The sequence below is a fragment of the Pteronotus mesoamericanus genome, unplaced genomic scaffold (assembly GCF_021234165.1).
Source record: "Pteronotus mesoamericanus isolate MK-2021 breed Mesoamerican mustached bat unplaced genomic scaffold, CSHL_Meso_final contig_52, whole genome shotgun sequence".
NCBI lineage: Eukaryota > Metazoa > Chordata > Mammalia > Chiroptera > Mormoopidae > Pteronotus > Pteronotus mesoamericanus.
The window spans coordinates 3907467-3934996 of NW_026555189.1; positions in this window are offsets into that span (position 1 = coordinate 3907467).

Here is a 27530-nt window from a genome sequence, read left to right on the forward strand (position 1 = left end):
AATATGGAGCACCATATCAAGAAGGTGTTGATGAAAGGCAAATTGTATAGGAGGAAGCAAACATGAGATTAGCAATGGCTAATATCTTCTATCACAAATTAAAAACTGAGAAGTCAGAAAGCTATGATTATTTTAGTGCAAACACCTAGATGTTCACATATATTATTGTATGTCATCTCTGTACTACCAATTTCATGTTATTGTAGACACTTCATTTTTATACTGTTAATATCTAGTGCAAATAGTAAAGCCTCCATGGATGTTTTTGATGCAAGAAAGAAAGAAGCCCAGGTCTATCAGGAGCACAGTTTTAACCGAAAGGAATGGTAGCCAGAGTGTAGGTGGTGCGCAGACTCCTTTGAAGGACTGATGTAAGGGTTCCATGAGATATTAGATTCGCCTATGCCTTGTAAGTGTCAGGCCCAGACAAACACGTGCATTGTCAGTGTTCTTTGTGTTGTGTGTGCCAGTAAAACAATCCAACAGCTTTTTTTTTTTCCCCAGGGTAATGTTGACACATGTCAAATGCATTAACATTCCCATTGGAATGACTCATTTGGAAGGAATAGTCAAGAGTCTGAAAGATGAGACAAGAGGAGTGGGAGAAGCCTTTTACAATTGTTCAAGACATTAGGACGACCATGTCCTTTTTGGTGTTTGTGTTTTAGAGAGAGCAGGCATAGTATTACTACTACCGTATTGTTATTTGATATCACCATCATTGTTGTTGTTGTACTTTGTAGGCTGCATTACCTTCACCAACTTAAAAGTCTGAATGAGGTCAACGGGCCAGGGAGTGGACATGAGTGAGGGCTCCCCTGCTGGCTGCATATCAGAAGTGATATGCATACCCGAGTCCCCAGCATCTGCCTTGGCCTCTGTTTCATCTCCCCTTCTTGTGCATCCCCAAGACCTCTGTCTACCCTCCTGAGGCAGATGGCGACACCACATACGAGGCTGGCCTCTGATGACGTTCAGTGGTGCTGCCCTCCCTTCTTTCGGAGTCTCCTATTGCTGTTGCTTGTTTTTGCTTTGTTCTCTTTGGGGGATGATCCAACTGTATTTTTGGCTATAAATGAAATGAAACAAGAGTCTATCAATGGAAATGGAATATGACTCTATTTAGAGCTACAGGCTCTGACCCTTCCCTATGAGGCCTCCACCTCTAGGGAAGGCTTGACAATCCCCTCTAGGGAATGACTGCAAGTGTTTCTAACTCCCAGTGTCGATGCAGGGCCAACATGGGACCCAGACCAGCCTTCCCTCTCTATCTTAGTGTTGACTGCATCCCAGGATGGTGCACAAGTTCACTTCACTTCCAGAACACATAACTCCATCCCCATCCTCCCACTCATATCCACACATAACCCCAAATAAGTGATCTCAAATATGGTTGTCTAACACCCGGACAGTGTCCAAACCTGAGTCATTAAATAGCCAAGAACTCTTCCTACAGGTTATCAACATAATGGTCTAGGATGGTGTTTGCCCAGGATCGTCTACCTTCTGTTTTTCACAGTGGCTCATTCAAGATGAGACCACCATACCTCCAGCAGTCGTCATCGGTTTCATAGCTTTTAACAAAAATATATTTATATCCACAAGAACAAGCCATAGTTCAGAAGTTCAGTTTGGCCTGAATGTAAGTAAAAAGAAATATTTCATCCCCTGCTCCCTAACAAAAATGCTAAAAATAGAAGCAGAGCTATGGCTCAACCAAACATTCCATTTTAAGTTACCAAATTTTTATTTTAAATCTGCGGTCAGCTTCCTGGTTCATCACAGGACTTCCTCAAGAACACTGGTGGTACTTGTCTTATTTATCTGCCACTGAAGGGTCTCTCCAGGTAATTTTTCTCAAACAAGATAATAGTACCCAATGGGGTAGCCCTGTTTTTACCAGAAAAAAAAATTGCTAACAGATTTGAAGTGAGAGATTTTCCAGCTTTGATGGAACCTACCAAGGATTTCAGAGGCAAGGCTTCAGTTCTGACATGTATGACACTATTGTTATTCATATTTGGCGGCTTTTCCAGCACATGCTGGCCTTGCTCTGGAAGTTACATGGCCATATGCTCTCTCTCCACTTGTTTCCACCACTTATTTCATCTCCCCAACTCCCACCCACATGCACACACATTGCAAGGAAGGCCTGTGCAGGCAAGAATTAATTTAGACCAGTTGTCTTACCACTGTTGCTCCAGATCAATGTTCCTCTAGAACATCTAATTGCCCATGTGAGCAGAAATTGCAAATCAACCTGTCAAGACAGAACATTATCTCTTGTGACATCTGATATGGCTGACATACTTGACTCCACTGGGCTTTTTGATGTCGTTGCTTTTTTTTCCCTTCAGTTCACAGCATTACCAATACCTATGGTATCTCTCCCAAGAAGAGGTCACAAGGACTTTCCCTTGATCTTCAGTTTCAGCCACTTTGGGGATAACTATACTTTGTGGCAATCCCTGAAACCCCGTTGAAATCTATACGTGCCATATAACTTATGCGTGAAGTCAAGTCATTCCAAGGAAATCCCAAGGCAGAGTTTTGAATTTTACCATAAGTCCATTGAGGAAGGCAGGCAAGATCAGACAGCTTTGAACTATTTTTATCCCTCCCTCCCTTCTTCCTTCTCCCTCTTCCTTCTCCTCTTCTCTTTTTTCTCTCTCCCCCTCTCTTCCTTCTTACCTTTCTTTCTTTCATCCTTTTCCCTGTTTCCTTTTTTTATTCCTTTTAAAACTGTCTTCTACAAGAGTTAGTAATTTATCTGACCATCTCTAACTTCTTTAAAAACTTATTTAAGAACACAAAATTGATCTTCTCATGGAAATGAAGGCATCTGTGATTTACTTCCTGAGCTACTGTCCCCTAATAACCTGAGGCTAGTTGAGGGGACACTTTTTGACCACCCCCCCCAACAATATGTCCTCTCTTTCCTATAAACTCAAGTTATCAAAGACCTCTCTAGGTAGAATGACCATTTCCTCAGGCTCTGCCTGTTGCCCTTGAATATTTCAATTGTACCCTTTAATGCTCAAAAGTGTCCCGGTCTTCTGATAAAGTATACAGTTGCCCCATTCCTAAGAGATCTTTAAACATAGTTCAGATCCCAATTTCATGGGTTGTGACAAGCAATCACAAGCCCTCTCCAAAATTTCCCAGAAATCTCTGCATTCCTGGGGTTCACTCCCTTGTGCTACCCTGTGGCTCCTTGGAGTCTCTACTTTTCTCTGGCATCAAACTAGATACAGAATTCAGCTTCCATTGGTTGACTCAAAAACTCCACTCACTAATTATGTGAACATTTTGATATACTTTATTTAAATTTTGGGAAGTACTGGGAATGGCCATAGTGCAGTTTGTAAGCCCCCCTCCTACCTTGATCTTATTGGTTCTATCCCTACTTTCCCCTCCTCATTCTCCCCTGTCTCCCTTCATCTTCTAAGGAGGAAAAAAAACACATTCCTCTCCCTTGTCCTTACAGAGCCTTGCTGTTCATATCAAGGTCTCTGAAGGCCTCAGCTTATATCCCAAGTACTTGCCAAGGAAGTTTTCTAAATAAATATCTTGTTCTTCATGAAAGTCGGATGAACACAATTTTTTGCATGTAATTAAACCTAACTAACCTAACTGCATTTGATTTAATTGCCCTTATCTTGATTCTCACTGACATGTGCCCAAAAGTAAACTTTGGCAGAAAACATGGGAGAAAGTAAAAAGAGATGAAATCACAGAAGAAATGAAACACATGGGATGGGAAGAGAAGAGGAGAGGGAGAAGGACAAAGAAGGGAGGAGCCCTTGGTATCAGAGTTCAAGATGTTATCCCGCCTGAACAGTGGTTTAAAAACTTTCCTGTGAGTGGGTGTTCCCGGGAGTGTTGTCAAAGGGTTAGATTTATGGAGTCTCGCTCCCAATGGCCTTGACCTGTTAAGATCTACAGGGACCTCACTTTGAACTCTTCTAGAACTTGCTTAAGCTTAAGAATGATGATCTAAAACTAAATGTAGCTAAACGGAAGAATATCATTATTTTTTATTTTCCCTTTTTTACCAATTTATTTGAACTATAAAGAGATAATTCTGTCGGACTAGATATCTCATTTTGGCCCAGGAATCTGAAGTCATCTTAAGTGGCATAAATATTGAACATAGCATTACACTATTCAGCTCATTTTCAAGGTAGCTTTAGCTTAAACAATATATACATTAGTCTTATCAAGTACCTTTGTAGACAGATTCAAAGTCAGGTCATCCGGAACAGTGCTGGCCAAATTGCTGGGACATTTGCTGGGCTTCTTCTAAAGAACACATCAGAAAAGTAATGAAATAATATGTGGGAGGTGCCTACTATTGAACCAAGTATTATTGTAATGAAAAGGACAGTGATTGTCCTATTGGAGACAGGATGATGAGCTCCCCACCATGTGTTATCCAAGGTACTTAGTCAATGTCTTAACTATGAGGAAAGTGCCTAAACCAAGTAGTGAGCCAAAGGGAGAGGCCTGAAAATGAGGTGCATCGACAAAGCCAACTTAATCTGTTTTAAAGCCGCCTTCGCAAGTGCTATACGTGATCCCTGAGCTACTTTTCATTCCTTCGCAATTGTTATTCAGACAATTGTCCCTGCCACCCCATGTTTATGGTATTTCTGGCCACCTTCTGTTTTCATTGACAGAGCTGTACCTGCCTGGAGCAGACCATCTAGGCTATCAGAGCTGTCAGTCAGATACCAGGAACAGAAGATGATGTCCTTGGCCTTATGGTCTTAGTACATTCGGGATGCTGTAACCAAAATATCATAAATGGGATGGCCTAAACAAAAAATATTTATTTCTCATAGTTCTGGGGCAGGAAGTCCAAGATCAAGGAGCCAGCATATTTGGTGTCTGGTGAAGGTCTACTTCCTGGTTCATATATAGCCAGCTGCCTTCTCGTTATGTCTTCATGTTGTAGAAAGGACAAGAGAGCTCTCTGGGGTCTCTTTTACAAGCGCACTAATTTCTTTCATAAGCCCTCCACCTCCCAAAGTCCCCACACCCTACTACATCAAATTGGGGATTAGTTTTCCACACATAAATTTTAGGAGGACACTCTTAGTCCAGGGCACCCTTAAAGGGCTCACACATGGGCATTAGAACAAGACTGAAAAAAAAAAAAACCCACAACACAGAGCCTGTATGAAATTAGTTCCACGCATATTGTACACATCTTTAAGAACCCTTGTTAAGTTGACAGTTCCTGGTCTGCCATCTTGCCGTCTGATTCTGATCACAGCCCATATTCGATGCATTTTTTGTAAACTCTGCTTTCTTGTTTTTGCCCTCTTGGTTTTCCACTTGGAGATGGATGCTTCCCCATATCCTTCTACATATGTACCCATAAAGGGGAAAAATTTGTACCCTTCAGCCAGAAAACTGCATTCACTTTTCATTAAAATCCAAAGAACTCTATAGCATTGTGAAAGATTTTCCGTTGTGCTTTCTTCTCTGCATCTCCAGCAAGGCCCCTGCAGGACAATTAGCTTCATTGCCCAGGAATTAGAGAGCCTCATAAAACCTTCATGAGGGTCCTCAGTCTCAGTTCTCCTTGGCATGAAAGAGATCATAGGCTTTCACCTTTTTAAGTGAATAAAGGCAGCCATTGTTCTTCATGTAAAGAAGTTGAGTGTCTTATTTGAGGCCAACCAATGACTTTGTGAGTTCAGAGATGGATGGACAATACTGTAGAAGACCCATATCACTCTTGCTTTCCTGGTACTGAAAACAAGTTTGGGCAAGATCAAGTTCACAGAAATCTTGCTAATTCAGAGGCCACTGGGCCTCTCCCATACAGATATAAACTTTCAAAATCCCCAAGCAATAGTATGAGAACACTTACTTCGAATTCTCTAATTCATTGCATATACATTAGTAATCACAGGGGGAAATAAAAATACTTCTGCTGTGAACCTCGCGTTGTGTGTTTCAAGCAACTATTGGATTCGTGGGAATTACTTAAAAGAGATGGCCGTAGGATGATGTACTTTTCAGAGAGGTTGTTATACTGGCTTGCTCTATAGCTGGTTGATTAATGTAATTTAACCTACTTTAATATTTTTGAGGTCAGAGGGAGAGGGCTCCAAATGTACATACCCTTATGGTGCAGTCCTTCCCCTTGGCCAGGGACATGGAAAACCCACAACAGCCCCCATCATATTGTTTAACTTCCCTCAATATTAGTGGTAGTCTAACGTGACATATCTGCAATTAAAGGGTGATGTCAGTTGACACAGTGCCACCAAGGCCAGTTAAACATTGTTCCTTAGAAAATAAGAGCAGGATTCAATTCTGAAAACATTGGTAGTGGTCCAGGGACTGAGTCATTTGGCTCTCTCGAAGCGTCTAAGCTAGCTGGAACATGTCAAGAAGCGCAAGTTCCCTTCACACCATGGAAGCAGGGAAGCAAGGAGCAGGAAAATGTAATTTGAAAATAATGCAGTGCTCCAGGGATCAACTATTTCCCTCATGATTTAGCTCTAATCTTATTCATGGATATTAACCCCTTGCACAGCAGCTCACCAGCTGTGCAGGTTGGGAAAACAAGAAAGACCCATCTATATTATTTTCACATTCAACACATTTTTAGGTACATGAATTTTTTTTTCTCCTTTGCTTCTTGCAAAAGAGTTGGGAATTGAAAACTTGAATTAACTTTAACTTATGGGCACCTCCCATTTTGATAGAAATACTTGGAATGTAATATATACTTGTTTTTAAAAAAACTGCCTTCATGAAAACCAAAAACTGTACCCAAGTGACTCTTGTCCGCCTGTTTGCCCAATTACAATTTCACACAAAAACAAAGCGATCTAATGTAGAAGGGAGACAATATGGCTGCCCCTTTAGAAGAGGGAATGTAGTCATGTTTCTTCATTAGTTTTCTATTGCTGCTGTAACAAAATTGATGGCTTAAAACAACACAAATTCATCTTACAGTTCTGTAAGCCAGAATTTTGACGGTCTCACTGGGATAACATCAGAGAGTCGGGGTTGCAGTCCTTTGGAAACCCTCAATGCAAATCCATTTTCCTGCCTTGTCCAGCTGCTAAAGGCCACCTGCACCCTTTGGCTTGTGGCCCCTTCCTCCATTTTCAAAGCCAGCAAAAGTCACATCACTCTAAATTCCTCTTCTGCATCCCCCTTCTATTTTTAAAATTCTTTGTGATTACATTGGCTCACCCAGAGAATCCAAGATAATCTTTCTCTTTCAAGGTCAATTAGCAACTACCTGTAATATTAATTCCCATTTCCCATATGAGATAATATAGTCACAGGTTCCTGGCATTAAGATATGGAAACCTTTGAAGGGTCATTATTCTGCCCACCACAATTTCTAATTTATTCTGGAAAATTCATCAAGTAAATTCCAAATGCAAAAGAATACTTTCCCATCTGTTTTTCCACAAAAGAAAAACAACTGAAATTGACTTCCTACAATAATTACATAAATGAATGTTGAGTTATAATTTTATAGAAGAAAGGGGTGTGTGTGTGTGTGTGTGTGTGTGTGTGTGTGTGTGTGTGTGTTTAATGCATTTGGTTAAGAGCCAAAGATTTTTAACTAAAAATTTGTGGGAAGTACTGCTATAAACAGATGACTATTAAACTTAAATAGTCATCAAGTTAACTTAAATTCAATTTAACTTAAATATTTATTAGGAGTGAAAGCAAACATAAATGTTGAAAACTTAAATCCTTATTTCTCAACTGTCTTCTCAATTTCCCACAATATATTCTGGCTGTTTGGAGGCAATTTCCTAGATTTTATTAACCGGTAACAGAAGGGTTTTACAGCTAAATTAATTCCAGAGAATAACTCAGTTGTAACACAATGTTGCAGCTTCCAGAGCAAAGGGGTTAAGGAGAAAAAGAGCATGAACTCAGAAAACTGTTGCCTGGGAGCTAAAATAACTTATATAAGGCTGGTCAACTCAAGAGATGTAGGTGACATGATCCATGAGCAATACATTAACTTTATGTGGTAAAATTTTTCAAATAAGCAGCATTTATACATTCAAAAATATTTATAAGTTCCTATTCCATGCTGAGCACAGTTTTGGGCACTGAGGCAGAGTCATACTTTGGGTATAGTCATAAAAAATTCATTCAGGATGTCTTCCCTTGTGAAGTTTACATGTCTATCGGGAGAATTCACAAAAATATAGATCCTTAAAATAATTTTAGAGAGTGTGTAATAAGACATACACACAACCAAACACACTGCACAAAACAGATGACACAAACTGAGTAATTAAGGAGAATTTCATAAAGGACTATGTACAGAGGTGTGGGCAGATTCAAGGTGAACCAAGGAGTTCAGCAGGGAGGGCACTGGGGAAATCAATATTCCAGCTTTATTTCCTCCTGCCTCTGACTACCTGTGAGAACCTCCCATGGCTAAATCTAACTCATAGCCTGAGCTCCAAGAGAGCTCACCACTGCAGTCCATAAAGACCAACCTCCCTGTGCACAGAAGAGGGTGGGGAAGGACAGAGACTGGACCTAGAGGAGCAAATTGAAATCTTCCCGCACGTACTCCTATGTAAAAATGCTTTGATAGCATGAAATGGATGTGAGTTTGGGCATAGGATGGGGCATTGGGATTTATTTTAGGTAGAGTTCAAAGAAGACCTCTCTTAGGGAGGGAAATGTGAGCTATGGCCACATAAGAAGAAACCACTAATGCGTGAAGTAGGGGCGGATGGTTCTTGGCATAAAGAGTCAAGTGCAAGTGCAAAGGGCTGGAGGTAGGAATAAATTTGGTGTGCCGTGAAAGGAAAAGTCAGTGAGGGGTGCCAAAAAGTCATCTAGGAGGCAAGTGGTAGGAGATGGAGTTAGACAGGTAGGTGGTGGCCACCTCATCGAAAGCATTATTTTGTGTTGGATTTCCTCAGAAGAAAACCCTGAGATGAGAGTTTGAGTGCAAACATTTATTTGAAAGGTGATTCTAGGGGCAAGGGAAGGGGAGTGGGAAATTGAGAGGGGAAGGAAAGGTGATGTTCACTAAAGGTGATGTTATTCACCTGACTACCACACTGGCACATGGAGCTCAGTCCCCTGGGGCTTCCTGTGGAGGGGAGGAAGTGGGTTTCTTACTCACCAGCTCCCACCAATGGCTTCTTGTGGGCTGCTTTGATGGCGGCGGGTGTCGGGGGGGTGTCACTCTCTGGCTCTTCTGGAAAAGAGAATATCTTCAGGTAAGGAGTTGGGGGGATGTTTGCAGTAAGACATTGTTGGGAGGGAGTGTACTCTGGAAAGGTATGCTGGGTGATGGGGGTGGGGCACCCTCAGAGCCTGGTAAATGGTCTGAAATCATCTGGATTTTCTTCTGTCATAGGAAGACATCAGAGGAGATAAATTATTCACATTTCATCTCTGACTGGACTGAGTTGTTGGAGAATAGCAACAAATGGGTACAACTGGGTTCTTTTGTTTTTTTAATTGAGACATAATTCACACACCCAAAAATGTGCCCTTTAACACATGCAGTTCAGTAGATTTTAGTGTATTCACAGAATTATGCAACCATCACCACTCCCTAATTCTGGTGCATTCTCATCATCCTAAAAAGAAACCCATTTGTAGCCACTTCCCAGGAGTGGGTTCTAAGTGGCAGTGAAGGGGGCTGATGGGCGATGACTTCAGGGTCCAGAACAGAAAACCTCAGTATCAAGGAAAGAGCTCTGGTTCCCAAGTTAAACACCCGCTTGGATTACCTGGTCAAGTCACTCTCCCCCTGATCTCAGTGTTGTGAGCTATGCAGAAGGCAGCAGCAGGCTGATTCAAGGAGGCCCACCGTCAGCAGTCACACATAGTGTACATACTGCAGTCATCACGTGTTGTAGGTGAATGTGAGCCAGTGTATTGTTCACTTTGGATAGGAAGGACAACCTCATGATGATGCAAAGCCTAGTATTTGGGAATAATACAAAAGTTAGAAAGCATAAGCAGGACACAAAGTCAGAAGAAAAGTTTTGGTGTTGAGGCAGGAAGTAAAGCTGCTGAGAAGAGTTAGTTGGGAGCATTGTTTGTAGTGATGTCTTCCAGTTGAGCTGAGAGACAGAGAGAAATATGGAGACAGAGGCAAGGGTTATCTATATGGTTTACACACAACTGTTTATAGTATTCTCTTATAATGCTTTCTATTTCTATAAAGTCAGGAGTGCTTTCATTTCTGAGGTTAGTAATTTGAGTCTCCTCTCTCTTTCTTTTCTTTGGTTAGTCTAACTAAAGATATGTTGATTTTGTTGATCTTTCCAAAGAAACGACTTTTGGTTTCATTGGTCAGGGTTCATTGGCCATGATGTCTGCTTCTAGTTTGGGGACGTTTACACTGGTCTCTGTAGGCACAGATGTGTTCTTGCTCTGTGTTTTAAAAGTGATGGTTCTCAGAAGATGAAGGGATTTAAGCAAAAATATATATATTTGCTTAATAAGCATATATATATCTATATATATCACCTAGACAGACAAGAGTGGGGTAATAGCCAAAAGGAACAGGGGTGAAGGTAGGTGGAGGTGGGCAAAGATGGGATGGAAAGAGACTTTGCTTTCGGCAATGAGCACACAATGCAGTGTGCACATGATGTGGTGTTGAGTTGTATGCTTGAAACCTGAATGGTTTTGTAAACCAATGTCACTCCAATAAATTCAATTTAAAAACATAACTATGGTACAATTATCACATCTGTGAGATATTTTAATATAAAACTGCTAATTTCTAAGAAAAATTAGTGATCATTCTCTTCATATTTGATTAGCAAATGTATGCACGTGTTGACTTACGCAGAAAATTCTCTCCCTTTGGATTACAGTTGATTACATTCTGACAGATGCAGCCATGGACTGGTAGTAAGGGAAAATTATTGCTAAGAAAACCAAAATTTGTTACGATCATTTTAGTGCTTACTATCTCTGTCAAAACCAAGTTGAACCAAATATAAATATCCAAATGTAAACACTTCCTTCATTCTCCAATGCTTTCTCAATGTTGGCCCTCTGCATACAGAGTGTATGCATGCACATCATTTTTCCTTAGAAGGCCCACCTCATCTCACTCCACAACCCCGCAGAAGTCTCTGTGTGAAGTAAAACTAGAAAAGAGATCTCACCAGATAACTATGCAAACATTCTCTTTTCTGGAGATGAGACTTAACATGGTTAGTTTCCTCTCCTTTCATGGCCTGCGCTATCATCTAGCCATCTCCTACATATCCTTTAACATCTCTTAGAATAAAAAAGAATAAGAATCAAAACTATTAGACTTGTTTTTATCAGAAGAGTCATTATGAAAGACATGAATTGAGTGGACCTTGATCTTCTAATTGGGAAAGGAAAAATAAAAAACACGGTCCTGTGCAGAAAGGAGGACAGTCATGCGTGAGGGATGGTCAGGGCAAAGGTTTAGTGGCAGGAAAAGATGGGCACAGGGCATCCCAAGACAGTTCAAAATATAAATATAAGTCCACAGTCACCTTCACCTCACTGCCATGCTGATCCATGTGTGCACAGGCCCATATACACACACAAATACACGAAGGCCTTCCTCTTGGTCCTGCAAACATATATCAGTATTTTTTATCTCTATTATACTCTGTGCCAATGGAAATAAAAGTGAAAAAAAGTGGAAGGACCCGAGGTCTTCATCTTTGGGGATCCAATGGAGACTCCATGGACATCCCATGGCAGAAATCAGGGATGAGAAATGCTCATCCCGAGCCTTGTTTTAGCAGACATGAGTCCTGCACTTCATGAATTGGACTGTGTGTCTGTATGTGCATTAGAACGTCTATGTAGGTAGGAACCAACAACTTCCCCCATTCCTGTATACACATGCCACTACTTCTATCAAAAGGAGGAATCCTCTTCTTTTGAATCTCAGCTGTCCTTCTGACTTGTATAGGCCAGTAGAAGTGATACTGTGCCTTAAGAAGTCTGGACACTCACATTTCCACCCTTTTGGAATCCAACTATCGTCCAAAGCAGATTGGGGGAGACAACTGAAAAATGAGAAACTGTGAGGAAAGGTTCATTTGTTTTTAGAAGATCATGGGTGATTTGACTTCTTAAAACATAGCTTTCATTTTGAAATAAAAGTGGAACAGTTGTGTTTGTGAGTGTTAGGCATATGACTGAATGTTGGCTTATAAAGTCAGACCTGTCTGTACATAAATCCAGAAACACTCTTTTAAGACCTCGTTCATGATGCCCTTGAAATGTCTCTTTGTTTTCAAGAAGATGAATGTGATGTTCCTTAGAGAAAAGATGAGTGAGGACTGGATCAGGTGGTTTATCTCTTTTGGTCTCGAACACTTCTTTGTAAGACGTGATCAACGGCCAAGGCAGATGTTATCTTTAGAGTCGCCCCACGTTCTGTCATCACTGTCCTAACAGGATTCCAGCAGAGCCACAAAATAAGCTTAGGTCTCACCCATGTTCCATTCTCCTGTCACACTAATCACTCCAAAGGAGAGAGTTAAGGGACTAGGCATAGTTCATTAACTTTCCCAAGCCTCCTGGGTAAATGCCAATTGGGTGTGAAATGGGACCCTAGTGAAAGAGAGAATGGGACCCTCCAGAGCTAAGCTCATCTCAACTGAAAAGGATGGGACTTTCAGGGAAGATCCATGTTCATTGATTCATTGGTTCACATTTAGCCCATTCATACTTGCCCTTCATTCATTGTACAAACACACATCTTTTACCAAGCAAGTACAAGTATTGGGAAATGTCTTTAAATACATTTCTAATATTTTTTTTAAAAACCCTGCAAAGCAAGCATCTTTATCCCCATTTTACAGTCAGATTCAGAGAGCAACGTGCCAGTGGTCACATTCTTAGTCATTGCCAGAGCCAGAAATCTAGCAAAGTCTTCATATTTCAAAGATCATGTTGATTATGGTACTCTAGTGTTTCCCAAATGTAAATGAGTTGCCATATCCAAGTTTCACATATATTATAATTTACTTATATTTTTCTCAGTTTTAAAATAAATTTCTTTTAAGAGATTTTGCATAGTTGGCCAAGGAAAACCAACGTGACTTGCCACCAATAGAAAGGAACAATGGAAATAAAGCCCCATTGTTGGATTCTGGCTGGATAAGAAGCCCCTTTCAAAGGCTTGATCTCTCCATTAAAGAAAGAAACCAGCAAGTGTCACCAAGAGGTGTGAGAAATGTACTGACACCCTGCTTAAACTCCATCCTACACGAATGAGAAAGAATGAATGAGACTTGCAAAGGGCAATAAGTTCTCAACAGAAGTTTGTTTTTAAGTGTCATTCTTTGATGTACCATTGAAAACCAGCTCCTCTACACTTTTGGGTAACACCACTCTGTGTGATATCCCTTCCCTCATGATTCTATTTAAAGAAGGCCTTGAAAGAGACAGACCAAAACCAGGCAAATAGAGTGCAGTGTCAAAGGTACTATGTTATCATGATTTCCAAGTTATTTTGACCATATATCCTTATAAATTTCTTGACCATACTTCCTGTATACATTTATATTTCCTTTTTTAAAAGGAATATATGTATAATGTTAGGCTAATATTTTATGCATATTATAAAACATACAAAGGTAGAAATTAAAAATAAATGTGTTAATATTTTTAAACCAGTTGCCCTAAAGAAGGCCCTACATTTCCCTCACTTTGGAGACAGGTTTTAGGTAAAGTACAGGGAGCAGAAAGACAGGGCACCCAACTCACCCACAGAGATGAAATGGAGGTCCAGAAAAGCTTCTCTGGATGAAGTGTCACAAGAAATGATCCTGGGATCAGCAAGGTGGGGAAATTGAGAAACGGAATTCAGAACCACAAGGGCCATGCCTAGTGGGCATGCACACACATTACATTACATGGTCTCCAGAGAAGGGAGCAGGGAAGTGGAATGAGAGAAAACGCTGTACAGGGGAAGCAAAGTCGATTCATGAAGGCTCTTAAATACAAAGCTGTGTTAGAGCCTTGTCCAGGAGCAATGGGGAGCCACCGAAGGGTCTTAGCAGGGACCAACCCATGCTGCAGAAGATGCTTTCTCCACTCATATACACACACACATTGCTGTACAGACCCATTGTAACCCCCACACAAACAAGGAAGAGTAAAACCAGTCTACCAGACCATTTACTTTGTAGGGCTCATTCATTCATTTATTTCAACATACATTCGTTGCGGGCCTAATGTGTGCCTGGAACCATATTCATGGGATATTCAGTGGCTAATAAGATGGATAAATCCAAGTCATCAGGGAGCTTTCAGTCATGTAGAAGAAAAAACTAAAACAGATGAATAAGCAAATTTATTTATAATCTCTAGTTAAGAAAAGGAATCATGTGAAATATGACAGAATAAAGGCAGGTGTAATAGCAGTGTCCTGAATTAGGCTCGTCAAGGAAGGCCCCTGGGAAGGAGACACAGATGCCAAGACGTAGACAATATGAGAAAGAAAACTAGCTCTAAAGGGGTTGGGAAAGAGCTGTCCCAGCTATGGGAATGGCACAGATGAAGACCATGAGTACACAAAATCTCACCATGTTTTGGAAACAAAACACAGCAACAGCAAAAGAGGCCTGGAAATCTGAATTAGAGTGATGGTAGGAGAGTGAAAAGCAAGATGGCTTTCATCAGATGAGCAGGGACCTACTCATGGCTAGCCTTGTAGGTCACTGAAAAACCAAGTCAGATGTCTGGGAGTCAGGGAGGCATAGCACAAGACTTTTTGAAAAGTGCACTCTGGCTCCTGGAAGGCCTGGTGCTTGCTCTAGTTGGTATCCCTCTGGGGAGATGACTTGATCTAGAGTGATAGTGATAGAGACAGGTGGACAGTTGAGTGATACTACTCTCACAGCTTGGTGATTATGAGAGTAAGAAGAGTAGAGTTTGGGGAAAGACACAGAGACTAAGCCCATGATGTCCCATGGAAAGCCAAATTACACTGAAGAACAGGGAGATGCTCAGCCTCCAGGTCATGCAGGGGGAACTGTCTTATGTGAAGACAGCAAAAGGGCTCCTTGCAGCTTCTGAAAGAAGACACTTTTCTCCAATCATCCAGGGTATCCTCAAGTCCAAACTCAAAGTGTGGCCTCTTAACATTTCTATTTGTCTCCAAAAATTTATGTATGCCTGATGCTGCCTTCCAAAAGAGCATTGAGCTATTAAAAACACTAATGAAATCTGAAAATGTGGTATTGATCAAGGATGTTCTCTTCTAGTCACCACTGGACTCTCAAGTGACTGCAGGGAGACATGCAGACATGAATAATCTTTCATGTCATTGCCATTGCCCTTGAGGAGGCCATGCCTGTGGGGCCACTTACCAAGAATTTGGGGGGACCATCTGGAAAAGCAGTGGGGTGGACTCCAACTGATTACTCAAGCCAAGCCACCCCTTGGTGGAAACTAAATAGGAGAGTCCTTTTCTGTCCCCATGAAGCCAGGTCAAGCCCCAAAGTTTGTTACTTTCTTCTGATTTCTTCCATTGGTCCTAGAGTATACATAGTGCTTTGAACAGTTTCAAAAAAAGGAAAGGAAACTGGCAGGTATTGAGCAAGAAAACACCTGCTACAACCAAGTGCCTGAGTTAGCAGCTTTACATGGTTTATCTCATCAGAGGCTCATAGCAATATTTCAACAGGTGGGGTATTACCTTGGTTTTATTAACAGGAAAAGTGAAGTTTAATGATGTCAGGAGATTTATCCAAGAGTCTCACAGCTAACAAGTGGCACATCCCATTGGATCTCAGATAACAAAATCACCTGTGTACATGTATACAGTACTGAAAGTAGCCACTGACAGTCCATGTGGTTATGCATACTGAACATATGATTTTCACCCCAAGTCACTGGGAAGAGACAGTCAGGAGTTGGAAGATCCATAGTAACCCCCATGAGGAGAGTGCTATGGATTCTCTTATCCCCATAACCTGAGGTCATCCAGAATGGAAGAGCTGGGATTTGAACGCCAATATTCTGGCCATTCTCCCTGCCCTAGATTCTCCTGAATTTTTTCCTTTTCATTGTATAACTTTGAACAAAGAACCATTTAGAAGACAGTAATTGTAAAGCCAGCACAAAGCTCCTTAGTGAGAGTTAGGAATGAGAGATAATCAAACAAACATTTTCTATAATGAACGTCACACAGACCCAATTGACTGGCTTCACATACGTTCACATATGTCATCCATGTGTGAGTATTTCAAAGGACAGATGGTATGGACTCTTGGAGACCTTTCATGTAACTATGTGTGATCTTCAACACATGGCTTAAGCTTTCTGAGCCTCAGTTTCTTCACTGTTAAAAAGAGGCTAATCACTCCTACATGAGGTAGAACCATGTATTTTATAACATCTAGCATGTAGAAGCATTCAAGGGGACAGCCGAGGACTCTCCTCATCTCAGTTTCCATCAAGGGTTGGTCTGGCTTGAGTAATCAGTTGGAGTCCACAGCACCCCTTTTCCAGGTGGCCCCCACCTAAATTCTTGGTGAGCAGCCCTACAGACATGGCCTCTTCAAGGGCGATGGTGATGACGGGAAGAGTATGCATGTCTGCCCTGGGCTCTCCCTGAGTCACTCCAGAGCCCGACGGTGACTAGAAGAAAACACCCCTGATCAACACTGCACTGTCTGTCCCTTTCCTCCTTCTAAAGAACCCAGGTGTGTGAAAAGGAAGGTGCAGGACACAAAAATTAAGTGGCATGCAGGGTTTTCTTTATGTTCAAAAAGGAAGCTCTTACAAGAGACACAGCTCCCAAGGAAGATTTCAAAATGATGCAAGGAACTCAGAAAGGTCAGGTCATGTGTGTGATAAGGACAGCAGCATGGTAGAAAAATATTACAGTGGAAGAATCTCTTCTCAGTCAGATAGTAAGAGGAAAGAGTTGGCTTACCAATTTAAGAAAATATTTTTGGATAATCAGCCCGTGCCTCACCCAGACACATTGGAGGCCACACACACAAGCACAATAGGCTCTCAGGCTAATAAGCATCCCTTCTGGGATTGGGGGTGGGCATGGGTTGGATACCCAGACTCTTACATATTTACTTATTCAGAATAGAGAGAAATAGAGACATGTAATGAGAATGTCCACACCCTCCACTGGGAACAATTGGCCAACAAACAGCAGATACAAGATGAGGGGAATGTATCCAAGTGTATCAAGGAGAAAAGATATTATGGAACAAAAAGCCAGGAAGGAAAAGGGGGGGGAGTTAAAAGGAAAAAAAGCAACTCCGTGTAGTAAAGGAAAAGGTAAAGGGGGTAAAAGATTCAGGGTGGCTCTTGGGGTTTACAGATTATGCAAAAAGAAGCATCAAGAAGCTCTTCCAAAAAGGTGGAATAGAAATGTAAATTCTGAGGAGGTTTCTCTTTGAGGCAAAATGATAGTGTTAGGGAGCAGAGTTTCTGATGTTTATGAGGAAGGCCTCAAGGGTAAAGACTGTGTTTTGTTTATCTTATGGCCCCCACTGCCCAGCACAGCACCTGGTATGTATTATAGTAGGGGCTCAGGGAGTACGAGCGAGTCAATACTGATGGCAGATGAATGGTCATCTAGATTCCCATGGGCCCTGCTATGCTGGACCATGAATGGAACCCAGATCCTATAGCAGTGGGGGGCGGAGGGTCCTGGGTGGGGAGACAGAAAGCCCTTAAGTGCTCCAGTGATGTGTGCAGGAAGGCAATGCTCAGGGCCCAAGAGGGGAAGACCTTCACCCTTTCACGTGGCCTACTGGCACCCAAGCAGCGTGGAGTGCAGGTGCGGGCTCTGTGCTGGGGCATGAGGAAGAGAAGCCAGGAGTGGATGGTGGTGGTGGGAGGTGTTCCCTCAAAGAGCACAGAGCCTGCCTGGGCCCCTTTCAATCTTGTGCCTCACCAGAGGTAGCACTTTTCCACCCCGCCCCCACTCTCCCAAACAGGTCCTTTTGTTTGTCTTTGTCTTGACCTAGACTTTCAGTTGTCCATGTGGGATCCCCAAGACGTTAGCCTACAGATCCAGTCTGATCACAGACCGGAGTCAGGGGTGAAGAGTAGGGGCCCATACCGAGCACTCCTTACATGCCCGGCACTGTGCTAAGTGCTTTACTGTCTCCCCCAGTCCTCAGAGTAACCAGAAAAGATGTTGTTGTCCTTCGTCTGTGATGAATTATATGATGATTAGAGAGGATTTCCAACTTGCTCAAGACCACCCAGCTAATCAGTGATGGTCTGTCTGCCTTTAAACCTCCCCCCACAAAGCCACATGGCCGTTCAGCCATATTAACATTAATTGTTGGGCTGGAGATAGTGGTGCTGGTGGTGGTGATGAGGAAGATGAAGTGATCACTTACATAATTTTGTCTTAACAACCCTGACATATTTATAGATAAGATTCAGAGACTTTAAAATATTTGCCTAAAGTAACACAGTTGGTAGATGGAGTCTTAAAATGCACCAGAAAACCCTTTAGAATGTGCCACCCTGCTGGGGATTGCAGGGTGGGGATCAATGAGTTGAGTTTAAGAAACACATTCTCCCCAACCCGTGCCCAGTGTGTGGTATTCAGGCAAGTCACCCCTTGTCATGACAAGCAGTAACCAGAGCAGTGAGATGATCTACGGCTTTTCTGCAGCCCTCTTTCAGGGAGCCGTTTGCAGGCTCACTTCTCTTATTCCAGGGTCTTAGGATCACATCACAGAGGGAAGGCAGGAAATGAACAAGTCTGACCAGAGAACGAGTTTGGCAAAGAGCACCTGGGAGCAGGGAGTAAATCTCAGCCATTTAATATCAGTTTTCGTCTCTTATTGATCCATTTTATTTTCCTTTTACAGAACAGGAGCGTCCCTGCAGTCTAGCTCATCAGTGGCCTTTAAAGGTTTCCTATTGATCTGTGAAACTATTGTCTCGGTTTGCATTATCCCTTTTGGAGACACCCTTTGCTTTTCGGTCATGTTCCGTATTTAGTTCGCATCCCAAACATGGCTTCTTTTTTGGGAGTAAGGACCCCAAGAGGCAGATGGATTTGATTTCCTAATGCTTCTGGCACCTGTATTTGGGCTCCAGGAAGTCTCCAGCTCCAAAGAGTGATGGGAATGTTGGCAAAGGAGCGAGGGTCTAGTGAGGACCCAATGACCTCATCCCAAAGGGCGAAAGTAAGAGTGAAAACAAGAGCCTCCATTTCTTGAGCACTGTCTCCATGACTCAACTTCCCAATAACCTACAGATGAAGAAACTGAGGCCAAGAAATATTTAGTTGTTTGTGCAGGCACACTCAGCTCTGAATCCTGGTTTTATGAGAAACTACCTGTATGTTAAATCATTTGGCAAAATTTTCACAGAACTTCATTTTTCTCATCTCAAGATGAGAATTATAATGAAACATTCTAGAGTTGCTTTAAGGTCTCTATTAGGTAATGCATCCAAGGCCCTTAGCAGAGTATTCAGCACAGAGGAGGTGCCCAGTGGATATTTTGTGAATGAGGGAAGACCCCCTTCAGTTGTTTCCTTATAAGATTCATCCATCTACTCTGCCCCCCATTATTAGAGCTAACACATCAAGTGAAGTCTAGATTTCAGATGAGGAGAAAAAGTGTTTGAAAATGGCTAATACAGTGTCTGCCACGTAGTAGTAGGTGCTCACTAAATGTTGGTTGACTCATTTATCCATCCACCCCTGGTTTCTGAGGAACTGTGTCTCCAGCATCTACCAATTTCCTTATTCCATACCTCCAAATGGAACCTTCCCTTTACGCTTTACTGACCTTTCACCAATATTTTTTTTCTGCTAAATAACTTGAACCTTCATTAGAAGTCTTCATTTCTCACATTCACTATTTGCTTCTTAACTCCTAGAAGCTGCCTTCTAACTTTCCAAGCACAGATCTCTCCAAGATCCTTTGACCTGCTCATTACTTCACAGCCATCCTTGTTTTCCTCAGCCTCTTCCTGACTTTGGACAATGTGCATTACCCTCTGTTCCTTACTAAAATCCTCCCTTGGCTTCTGGGTCATTCATTATTTCATGCATTTATTCACTCTCTCAACAGTTTCTGTGTACCTTGTGTGCTGTGTGAGGGGCCGAAAGTAGCTGTGACTTCTCAAGGAGTGTTCAGACACAGCAGTAGATTCTGGTTCTTTCCTCTTCCTTCCACCCTCATCTACAGCCCACCCTGATCGATTCTTTTAACCCCTGCTCAGATGTTGCCTTCTATTCTGTGAAGACACCCTGACCACCCTTCAACAGGGACAATTATTTATTTTTCTCTGTACTGTTTACATTCCTTAAATTGTTGCCCATATCCCCTTGTTTTGCACCTGACTCTCACTGTGAGTTTCTCAGGAACATGAAATGGCCAACACTCAGTAAATATCTATTGAGTTAAATAGAATGGCTTCAGTAATTTCTCCACTCTTGCTTGCTTCATCCTTCTTATTCAGGCCCATAAATGGAGATGTGCCTTTAGAAACCCAATTATTGTCTATTCATGATTGTTGAGCTTGCTTTTTGATCATAAAACAAGCTTTGAGCTCTGGCCAGTGGCTCAGTTGGAGCATCATCCCATATCACAAAAGGTGGAGGGCACAATTCCAAGGCAGGCCATATACCTAGGTTGCAGGTTTGATCCCTGGTTAGGGCATGTACGGGAGGCAACCTAACAATGTCTCTCTCTCTCTCTCTCTCTCTCTCTCTCTCTCTCACTCTCTCTCCCTCTCTCTCTAAAGTCAGTAAATATATCCTTAGGCCAGGATTTAAAAAACAAGCTTTGAAAGATAATTTCTGTTTATTCTGCTAGGGTCTTCCACCATCTTCTTGCACGTAACCATAAAAAATTAAACATGTCTTTGTCACCCTAGACCTCCACCCCCTAAGTCAGGACTTGTATATCGTTTAGCCTGGTGACCTCCTTGACTCCAGTCCATCACGTCTTTTATTAGTTTCTTGGCTGGAAGTCTGAAATCAATGAGTCAGCAAGGCCATGCTCCCTCTGAACACTCTAGGAGAGACTCTGTTCTATCTCTCCTAGCCTTTGCTGATGGCAGGTAATCCTAGGTGTCCCTTGACTTCTTCAGGCATCACTTTGGTCTCTGCCTCCATCTTCACATGCCCTTCTTCCTCTGTGTCTCTATTATCTTCACAAGGCCTACTTACAAGGATCCCAGTCATTGAATTTAGGGACCACATTAATCTAGGAGAACCTCTTCATAACTATTTATGCCTACAAAGACCCTATTTCCAAATAAGGTCACACTCTAAGGTTCTGGGTAGACATGAATTTGGAGGGACATTTTTCAGTCCATCTTGTCTAACACCACCGAAATCAGATTCCCAGACACTGCTTGGTTATATCCTTTGAAGTCTCTAAAACCTGAAAGAACTTTAAAGTCTTTACTTCTTCCAACACCATAAGCTGCCTAAGCAGGCTGTTTTCAATCACAGTACACAATACCCTTATTTTAAGTACTTTAAAAATATTGTGACCCTGATTAACTATAAATTCCATAGGACAAAAGTTTAATTTGTCTTCTTTATCCCTATTTCCTAGAATACTGCCCAGTTCATGTGTCAGCATTCAATTGCACTCTGTTGAATGAATATGTTGAATATCAGACTTTGGAGTCTTCCATTACTCATGACTGCACCATCCACTCCAGTCAGCATTTGCTGAGTAAAAATTAGGTGCTCTCAATAAACACTTGTTGGTTGATTGATTAATCCATCAACCAGATTTCCTGCTCTGATGCATTTTTACTGTTGGTCCCCAGGAGGCTGCAGTGGGGGGCAACAGAGGGGTAAAAGGATGGACAGTGGAGACACTTGATCAGCATTCCCACCTGAGTGCTGCTGGGGCCTGCCCAAGGCTTCCATTTGCCTCAGAACCCACTTCTAGGCCTTCTAAAAGAAATAACAGCAACAGTTTTGGAATCACAGATGGTGGTGTCCAGGACACAGAAATTAAGACACATTAAGAGCAGGTAGCATGGCTCCTTTTCTGTACAGAAAGTGTTCCAGAAAGGCAGGAAGCTGACCTAAGTGGAAGAGAGGTCAGGTGCCTGAACTGTCTCCTGGATCACCCATGGGTCTGCATCAGTGACTAAACTCCATGAGAGTAACACGGCAGGGTCACATTCCTTCTAATGCACCCTGATTTTTTGCAACTTGTACCCATGTCTCTAGAGGAAAATTGGGGTCTCCAAAGTGGATGAGATTGCCCCTAGAATGAAGGTAAGATTACTGGAATCTAACCCTCCCATGGATTGGCTCCAGTAGCAGGATGCTAATGGATATTTAGGATCCTAACACATGTACACACAGACATACAAACACACCAGAAGGAACTGAAGAGCAGTCATGAACCAATCATTTTACATGGAACTTGGTCTTAGGTCATCACAATTGTTACCCACATACCCGCACCTGAGTCAACACTACTGTCCCTCCCCCCAAGTTGATGTGACCCCAAACCAGTGGAGATCGGGCACTTAGTAAGTTAGAAGCCACATGCACCCACTACTTTATTTTCCTGTGTTCCTTTTTCTTTTCTAACTGTCCTAAGTCACCCACTCTCTTAGCACTTAGTCCTCTGGGGATTACAGAACTAAAGCAGGCTTTATCGCATTGCAGTTCCCTTGTATGTATTTCAATAGAACTGCTAATACCACTCATTTTCAGATTTTGTGTGCTTAATAGATTGGGAATATGAAGTCATGTGTCCAAAAAGATAATAATCACTCTGGGCATTGACTGAATGGCTTCATTGTCCTCAAAATATATGAAAGACAATAAAGAACTTTTGTTATGGCTTTACCTGATGAATAGGTATGTGCGCGTGTGTGTGCATGCATGTGTGTGTGTGCAATTTCTGAAACTTCACATGACTCAATTTGCCATTCTAAAGTAACAGAAAGTTAACCTTACCAAAGGGGAAGTGGGATTTTAGTAGCCGATAAATTAGTATTTCCAGGAAATGCAAACTATGCAAAAGTTGTATTGGGTATTATCAGCCTGTTGGATCAAAGTGAGTGAGAGTTTACAACATCTGCCTATTAGTTATTCATATTTATTGGTTTCCTAAATTCTCAACACCTGGAGTTGGAGGCAGGTGCAGTACCTTCCCATGGCTTTCCACAACAAGAACACTGGGGAACAACCCCTTTTCTTCCATGGCCGCTTTGCATTCTTGGAGGCAGAGTGGGCCCCATCTTTGTACTCTCCCAAAGGAATGTAGATGTGAACTGAGGGTCACCAGCCTCATAACTCTTTGAAGACCCAAAGGATTGACACAAAAGGTTCTGGGAAAGAACATCCAGCTTTAGACTCAAAGCAGGAAGCAGTGAATTCCTAGAACTGAGAGAGTAACCCATGCTTTTCAATTCTTAGTGGATTAATTGCTGCTAAACCACATGTGGAGATGCTAAGAGTGACCCCACCTTGGAAGTGGGCCTGGCGTGCTCCTCATCTGCATGGCTAGACAGCTTCTGCATGGCTCTAAACTCCCCACTGCTTTTCATCCAACCACTACTACACCCAAGACCCACTTGGGTGGACTGGGTTTGGGTCACCATCTCTGGAAAAGCAAATTTTGTTGCCTTTTGCTTTCTATCTTTTTTTTTAAGTCATGTTTATTCTATTAAAGTTGTCACAGATTTTACCCCTTTGCCCTCCTCCACCCATCCCACCCCCACCCCCTCTCCCACAGTCAATTCCTACTCAGTTGTCCATGTCCATGGGTCATTCATACACGTTCTTCGTCCAGTCCCTTCCCCTTCTTTTCACCATTGTCCTCTTTCCCCATCCCCTCTGGTCACTTTCAGTCTGCTCCATGTTTCCATGCCTGTGGTTTATTTTGTTCGTTAGTTTATTTTGTTGAACAGATTCCACTTGTAGGTGAGATCATATGGTATTTGTCTTTCATCAACTGGCTTATTTCACTTAGCATAATATTCTCTACTTACATCCATGTTGTCACAAAAGGAGGGAGTTCCTTCTTTCTTTTCTTAAAATGCAAATTGATTTTATTTATTTATTTTTTAAATGTCAAAATCCATTATAAAATATTTAAATCCATTATAAAGTTTCAGCAATTAAAACAACATGACACCAGCACAGAAATAATCAAGTAGATCAATGAAATATAATGAGCATTCTAGAGACAAATGTATATATCTGTCTAACAATGTAATATATGATTAAATTGATATTTCAAGTCAATGGGGAAAATAAGGCTGATTCAACAAATCAAGTGCATGGACCACTATTACTTTAAATAAAACAAATATAGAGCCCTATTTCACACATTATACAAAAAATATTTAGGTGAGTTAAAAATCAATATGTAAAATCTAAGGAGTTTTAGGGGAAAATACAAAATAATATTTTTCTTACCCTGAAGTAAAATATTCAAACCCAGAAGCTATAAAGTAAAATGTTCACAATATGACTATATTAAATATTTAAGACTATACAGTAATATACATATAAAAAAGAGTTAAAGGACAAGTAATACAATAGGAAAGTATTTGCCACACATCTAAAAAAGGGTTAATAGTTGTTTTTTTAGGGAAAAAATTCTACAAACATTTTGTCAAAATAGGGATAAAGAATAGCACAAAGTAACTTAAAGCTTTTTAAAAATAATATAAATAGGTAAGAAATATACAAAAACAGGTTTAGTTACAACAAATAATAAAGGAACAATTAAAATAACACATCGTTGTCACAATCAGATTATTAAGTATTAAAAATATTGGTAATATCAAGTATTGATGACTATGAAAGGAACGGGGTATTCATAGATAGACTTTTTCTTCATCTTCTTAAAGCAGTCCCTTTAGCATCTTTTGCAATGCTTATTTGGTGGAGATGCATACTTGTAGCCTTCTTTTGTCTAGGAAACTCCTTATTTCGCTTTCCATTTTAATTGAGAGCATTGCTGGGTAGAGTGGTCTTGGTTGCAGGCCTTTGCTTTTCATGACTTGGAATATTTCCTGCCATTCCCTTCTCGCTTGTAGTGTTTTTGTAGAGAAGTCACCTGCTAGCTGTATTGGGGCTCCCTTATATGTTACTACCTGCTTCTCCCTTGATGCCTTTAGGATTCTCTGTTTGTCTTTGATATTTGCCATTTTAATGATGACGTGTCTTGGAGTGGGCTTCATTGGGTTCCTCTTGAATGGGACCCTCTGTGTCTCCTATGACTTTTTCTCTCCTCCAATTAGGGAAGTTGTCCATCATTACTTTTTCAAACAGGTTCTCTATCCCTTCCTCCTCCTCTTCTCCTTCTGGTAACCCTATTATATGGATATTATTACATTTCAGGTTGTCCTGCATTTCCCTCTATGCCTCTTCATTCTTTTTGAGTCTTTTTTCATTTTTTTTGCTCTTTCTGGGAGCTTTTTTTCTACCTTGTCCTCCAGCTTTGATCTTTGGCTTCATCATTCCTTCTACTGTGTTCTTCAATTCAGAAATTGTATTCTTCATTTCCTCTTGTCTCTTATTGTTAGTTTCTATGTCCTTTTTTAAGCTGATATAGTTTGCAGTAAGTTCCTCGTAGTTTCCCTGTAGATTTTGGTAATTCTCTCTGAGTTCACTGAGCTCATTGAGCTTCCTTAGAACCATTGTTTTGAACTCAACATCTCATAGTTTACTTGTCTCTATTTTTTTAGTCCTCTTTCTGGGGATTCCTCCTTTCCCTCCAGCTGGGGGTGGGGGGTAGTGTGTTTCACTGTCTTCCCATTATTTGTGAGACTCTTCTCTTTTGCTTCTGCTTCTTAAATTGATCTGTCTTGATGTCCTGACTTTGTGGTGTGAACTTCTATGGTAGGAGACTGCTGTTTTTCCTTTCTGGATCTGCCTCTGATGATGTCAGATGTTGACCCTGTCTGACCTTAGGCAGTCTGTTCGAGACTTCCAGGAATCTACTGTCTGTGGTTGTGTCCTTCAGCTGTTAATCTAGTCACTCTGCACTCAGCAGTCAGAATTAGGCACCACAGGATGGGACAGAGTCCTTCCTGGGGGCAGGGTTATTAGGTCCTCTCACACTGCTACCACTCAGGGGAGTGGTCTGCCTGAGCCAGATGGCTGCTGCCATCTGGGGGAAGAGGCAGCACTGGGATCCCACCACCTATTCTCTCCCTAAAACCTCCCTCTCCAGTCTCCTCAAATGTCTCTAGACCACTCTGTGCCCCCTTTAGCCAGGGTTCAACTATCTGTGGCTGCCACTCTCTACTCAGCAGTCTGGCTTTAGCACCACTGGGCCAGGACAGAGTCCCTCATGGGGGCAGGACTATCGTGCCCTCTCACACTGCTGTCTCTCAGGGGAGTGGTATGCCTGAGCAAGATGGCTGCTGCCATATGGGAGATGAGTCAACACCAGGATCCTGCCAGCTACTCTCTCAGCTCTCTCCCCAAAGCCTTCTTCCCCAGTCTCTCCTCAGGTATCTATAGCCCACTCTGTGTCCCCCCCCCCCCCATTTGCCTGAGACTAGGGTAAGTGGCTGCAAATAAAAATTTATGCATTGGACCTTTAAAAGGCTGTTTGTGTCTCCAGCTGCCTGTCTCTGGGAGAGAGCATCTCTGCCTCTTTTCTCTGCTGATTGTTATCTGTGTGCTCTTTGTGGTCTGGTGCTGTAGGCTGGAGATTCCCACTTATGGTTTACACCCTGCTCTTCTCAGGGGGATCCAACTGGCCATTTCAATATCCCTCTGGCACTGCTGCTGTGGACGCCGCGCATGCCTTCTTAGGTCTCTACCAGATTCCTTACCAGTTAGGTTGTGTTAATGCTGATTTTTCTGTCTGTCCAAGGTTATAAGGCTCCTCTCTCACTATTGTTCAGTTGTTTGTTCCAGGTGATTTCGCCACAATTTAGTCGTAATTCCAGATTGGTCCTAGGAGGAAGTCAGTGTGACGTCCATTCACTCCTTCACCATCTTGATTTCTCCACCTTTCTCTTTCTATCTTGTCCTCAACCTGCAATTCCCCTGCAATCCTTCATCACTAATATATATCATACAGCATTAATCACTCAATAATGCTCAAAGATTAGTCCAGTCTAATCAAAAGACTGGATGTAGAAACATGTGGCCTTGAGACTGAGTCTCACTACACCCCTTACTAGGAGTGTGAATTCAAGTAAGTAACTGAAGCCCTCTGAACCTCAACGTCTTCATATAGAAAACAGAAATAATATTACCCACTTCACCCATGCTGTTGATATTAAGGATGCCCATATTGTGCACCATATTCCAGGAGTAGGGCAAGCAAACCACCTTTTTTAACAGAATTTTTTAATATTGTGCTTTCCTGTCAAATATAATCTAAATTAACATTGAGAAAGGTATTCTGGATTATCTGGATGGCCCTTCAGAGTTAATAACTGGCACTGCATCTTAGTGTCAGTGATTGCAACAAGCTGGTGCTGTATAATTTGATTGTACTGAGAAAATGATAAGGTAAAATAAATTCAAAATCATGCATTACTGTTAAATTAATGCCAAGTAGTTCACAGTGGTCAACACAAAC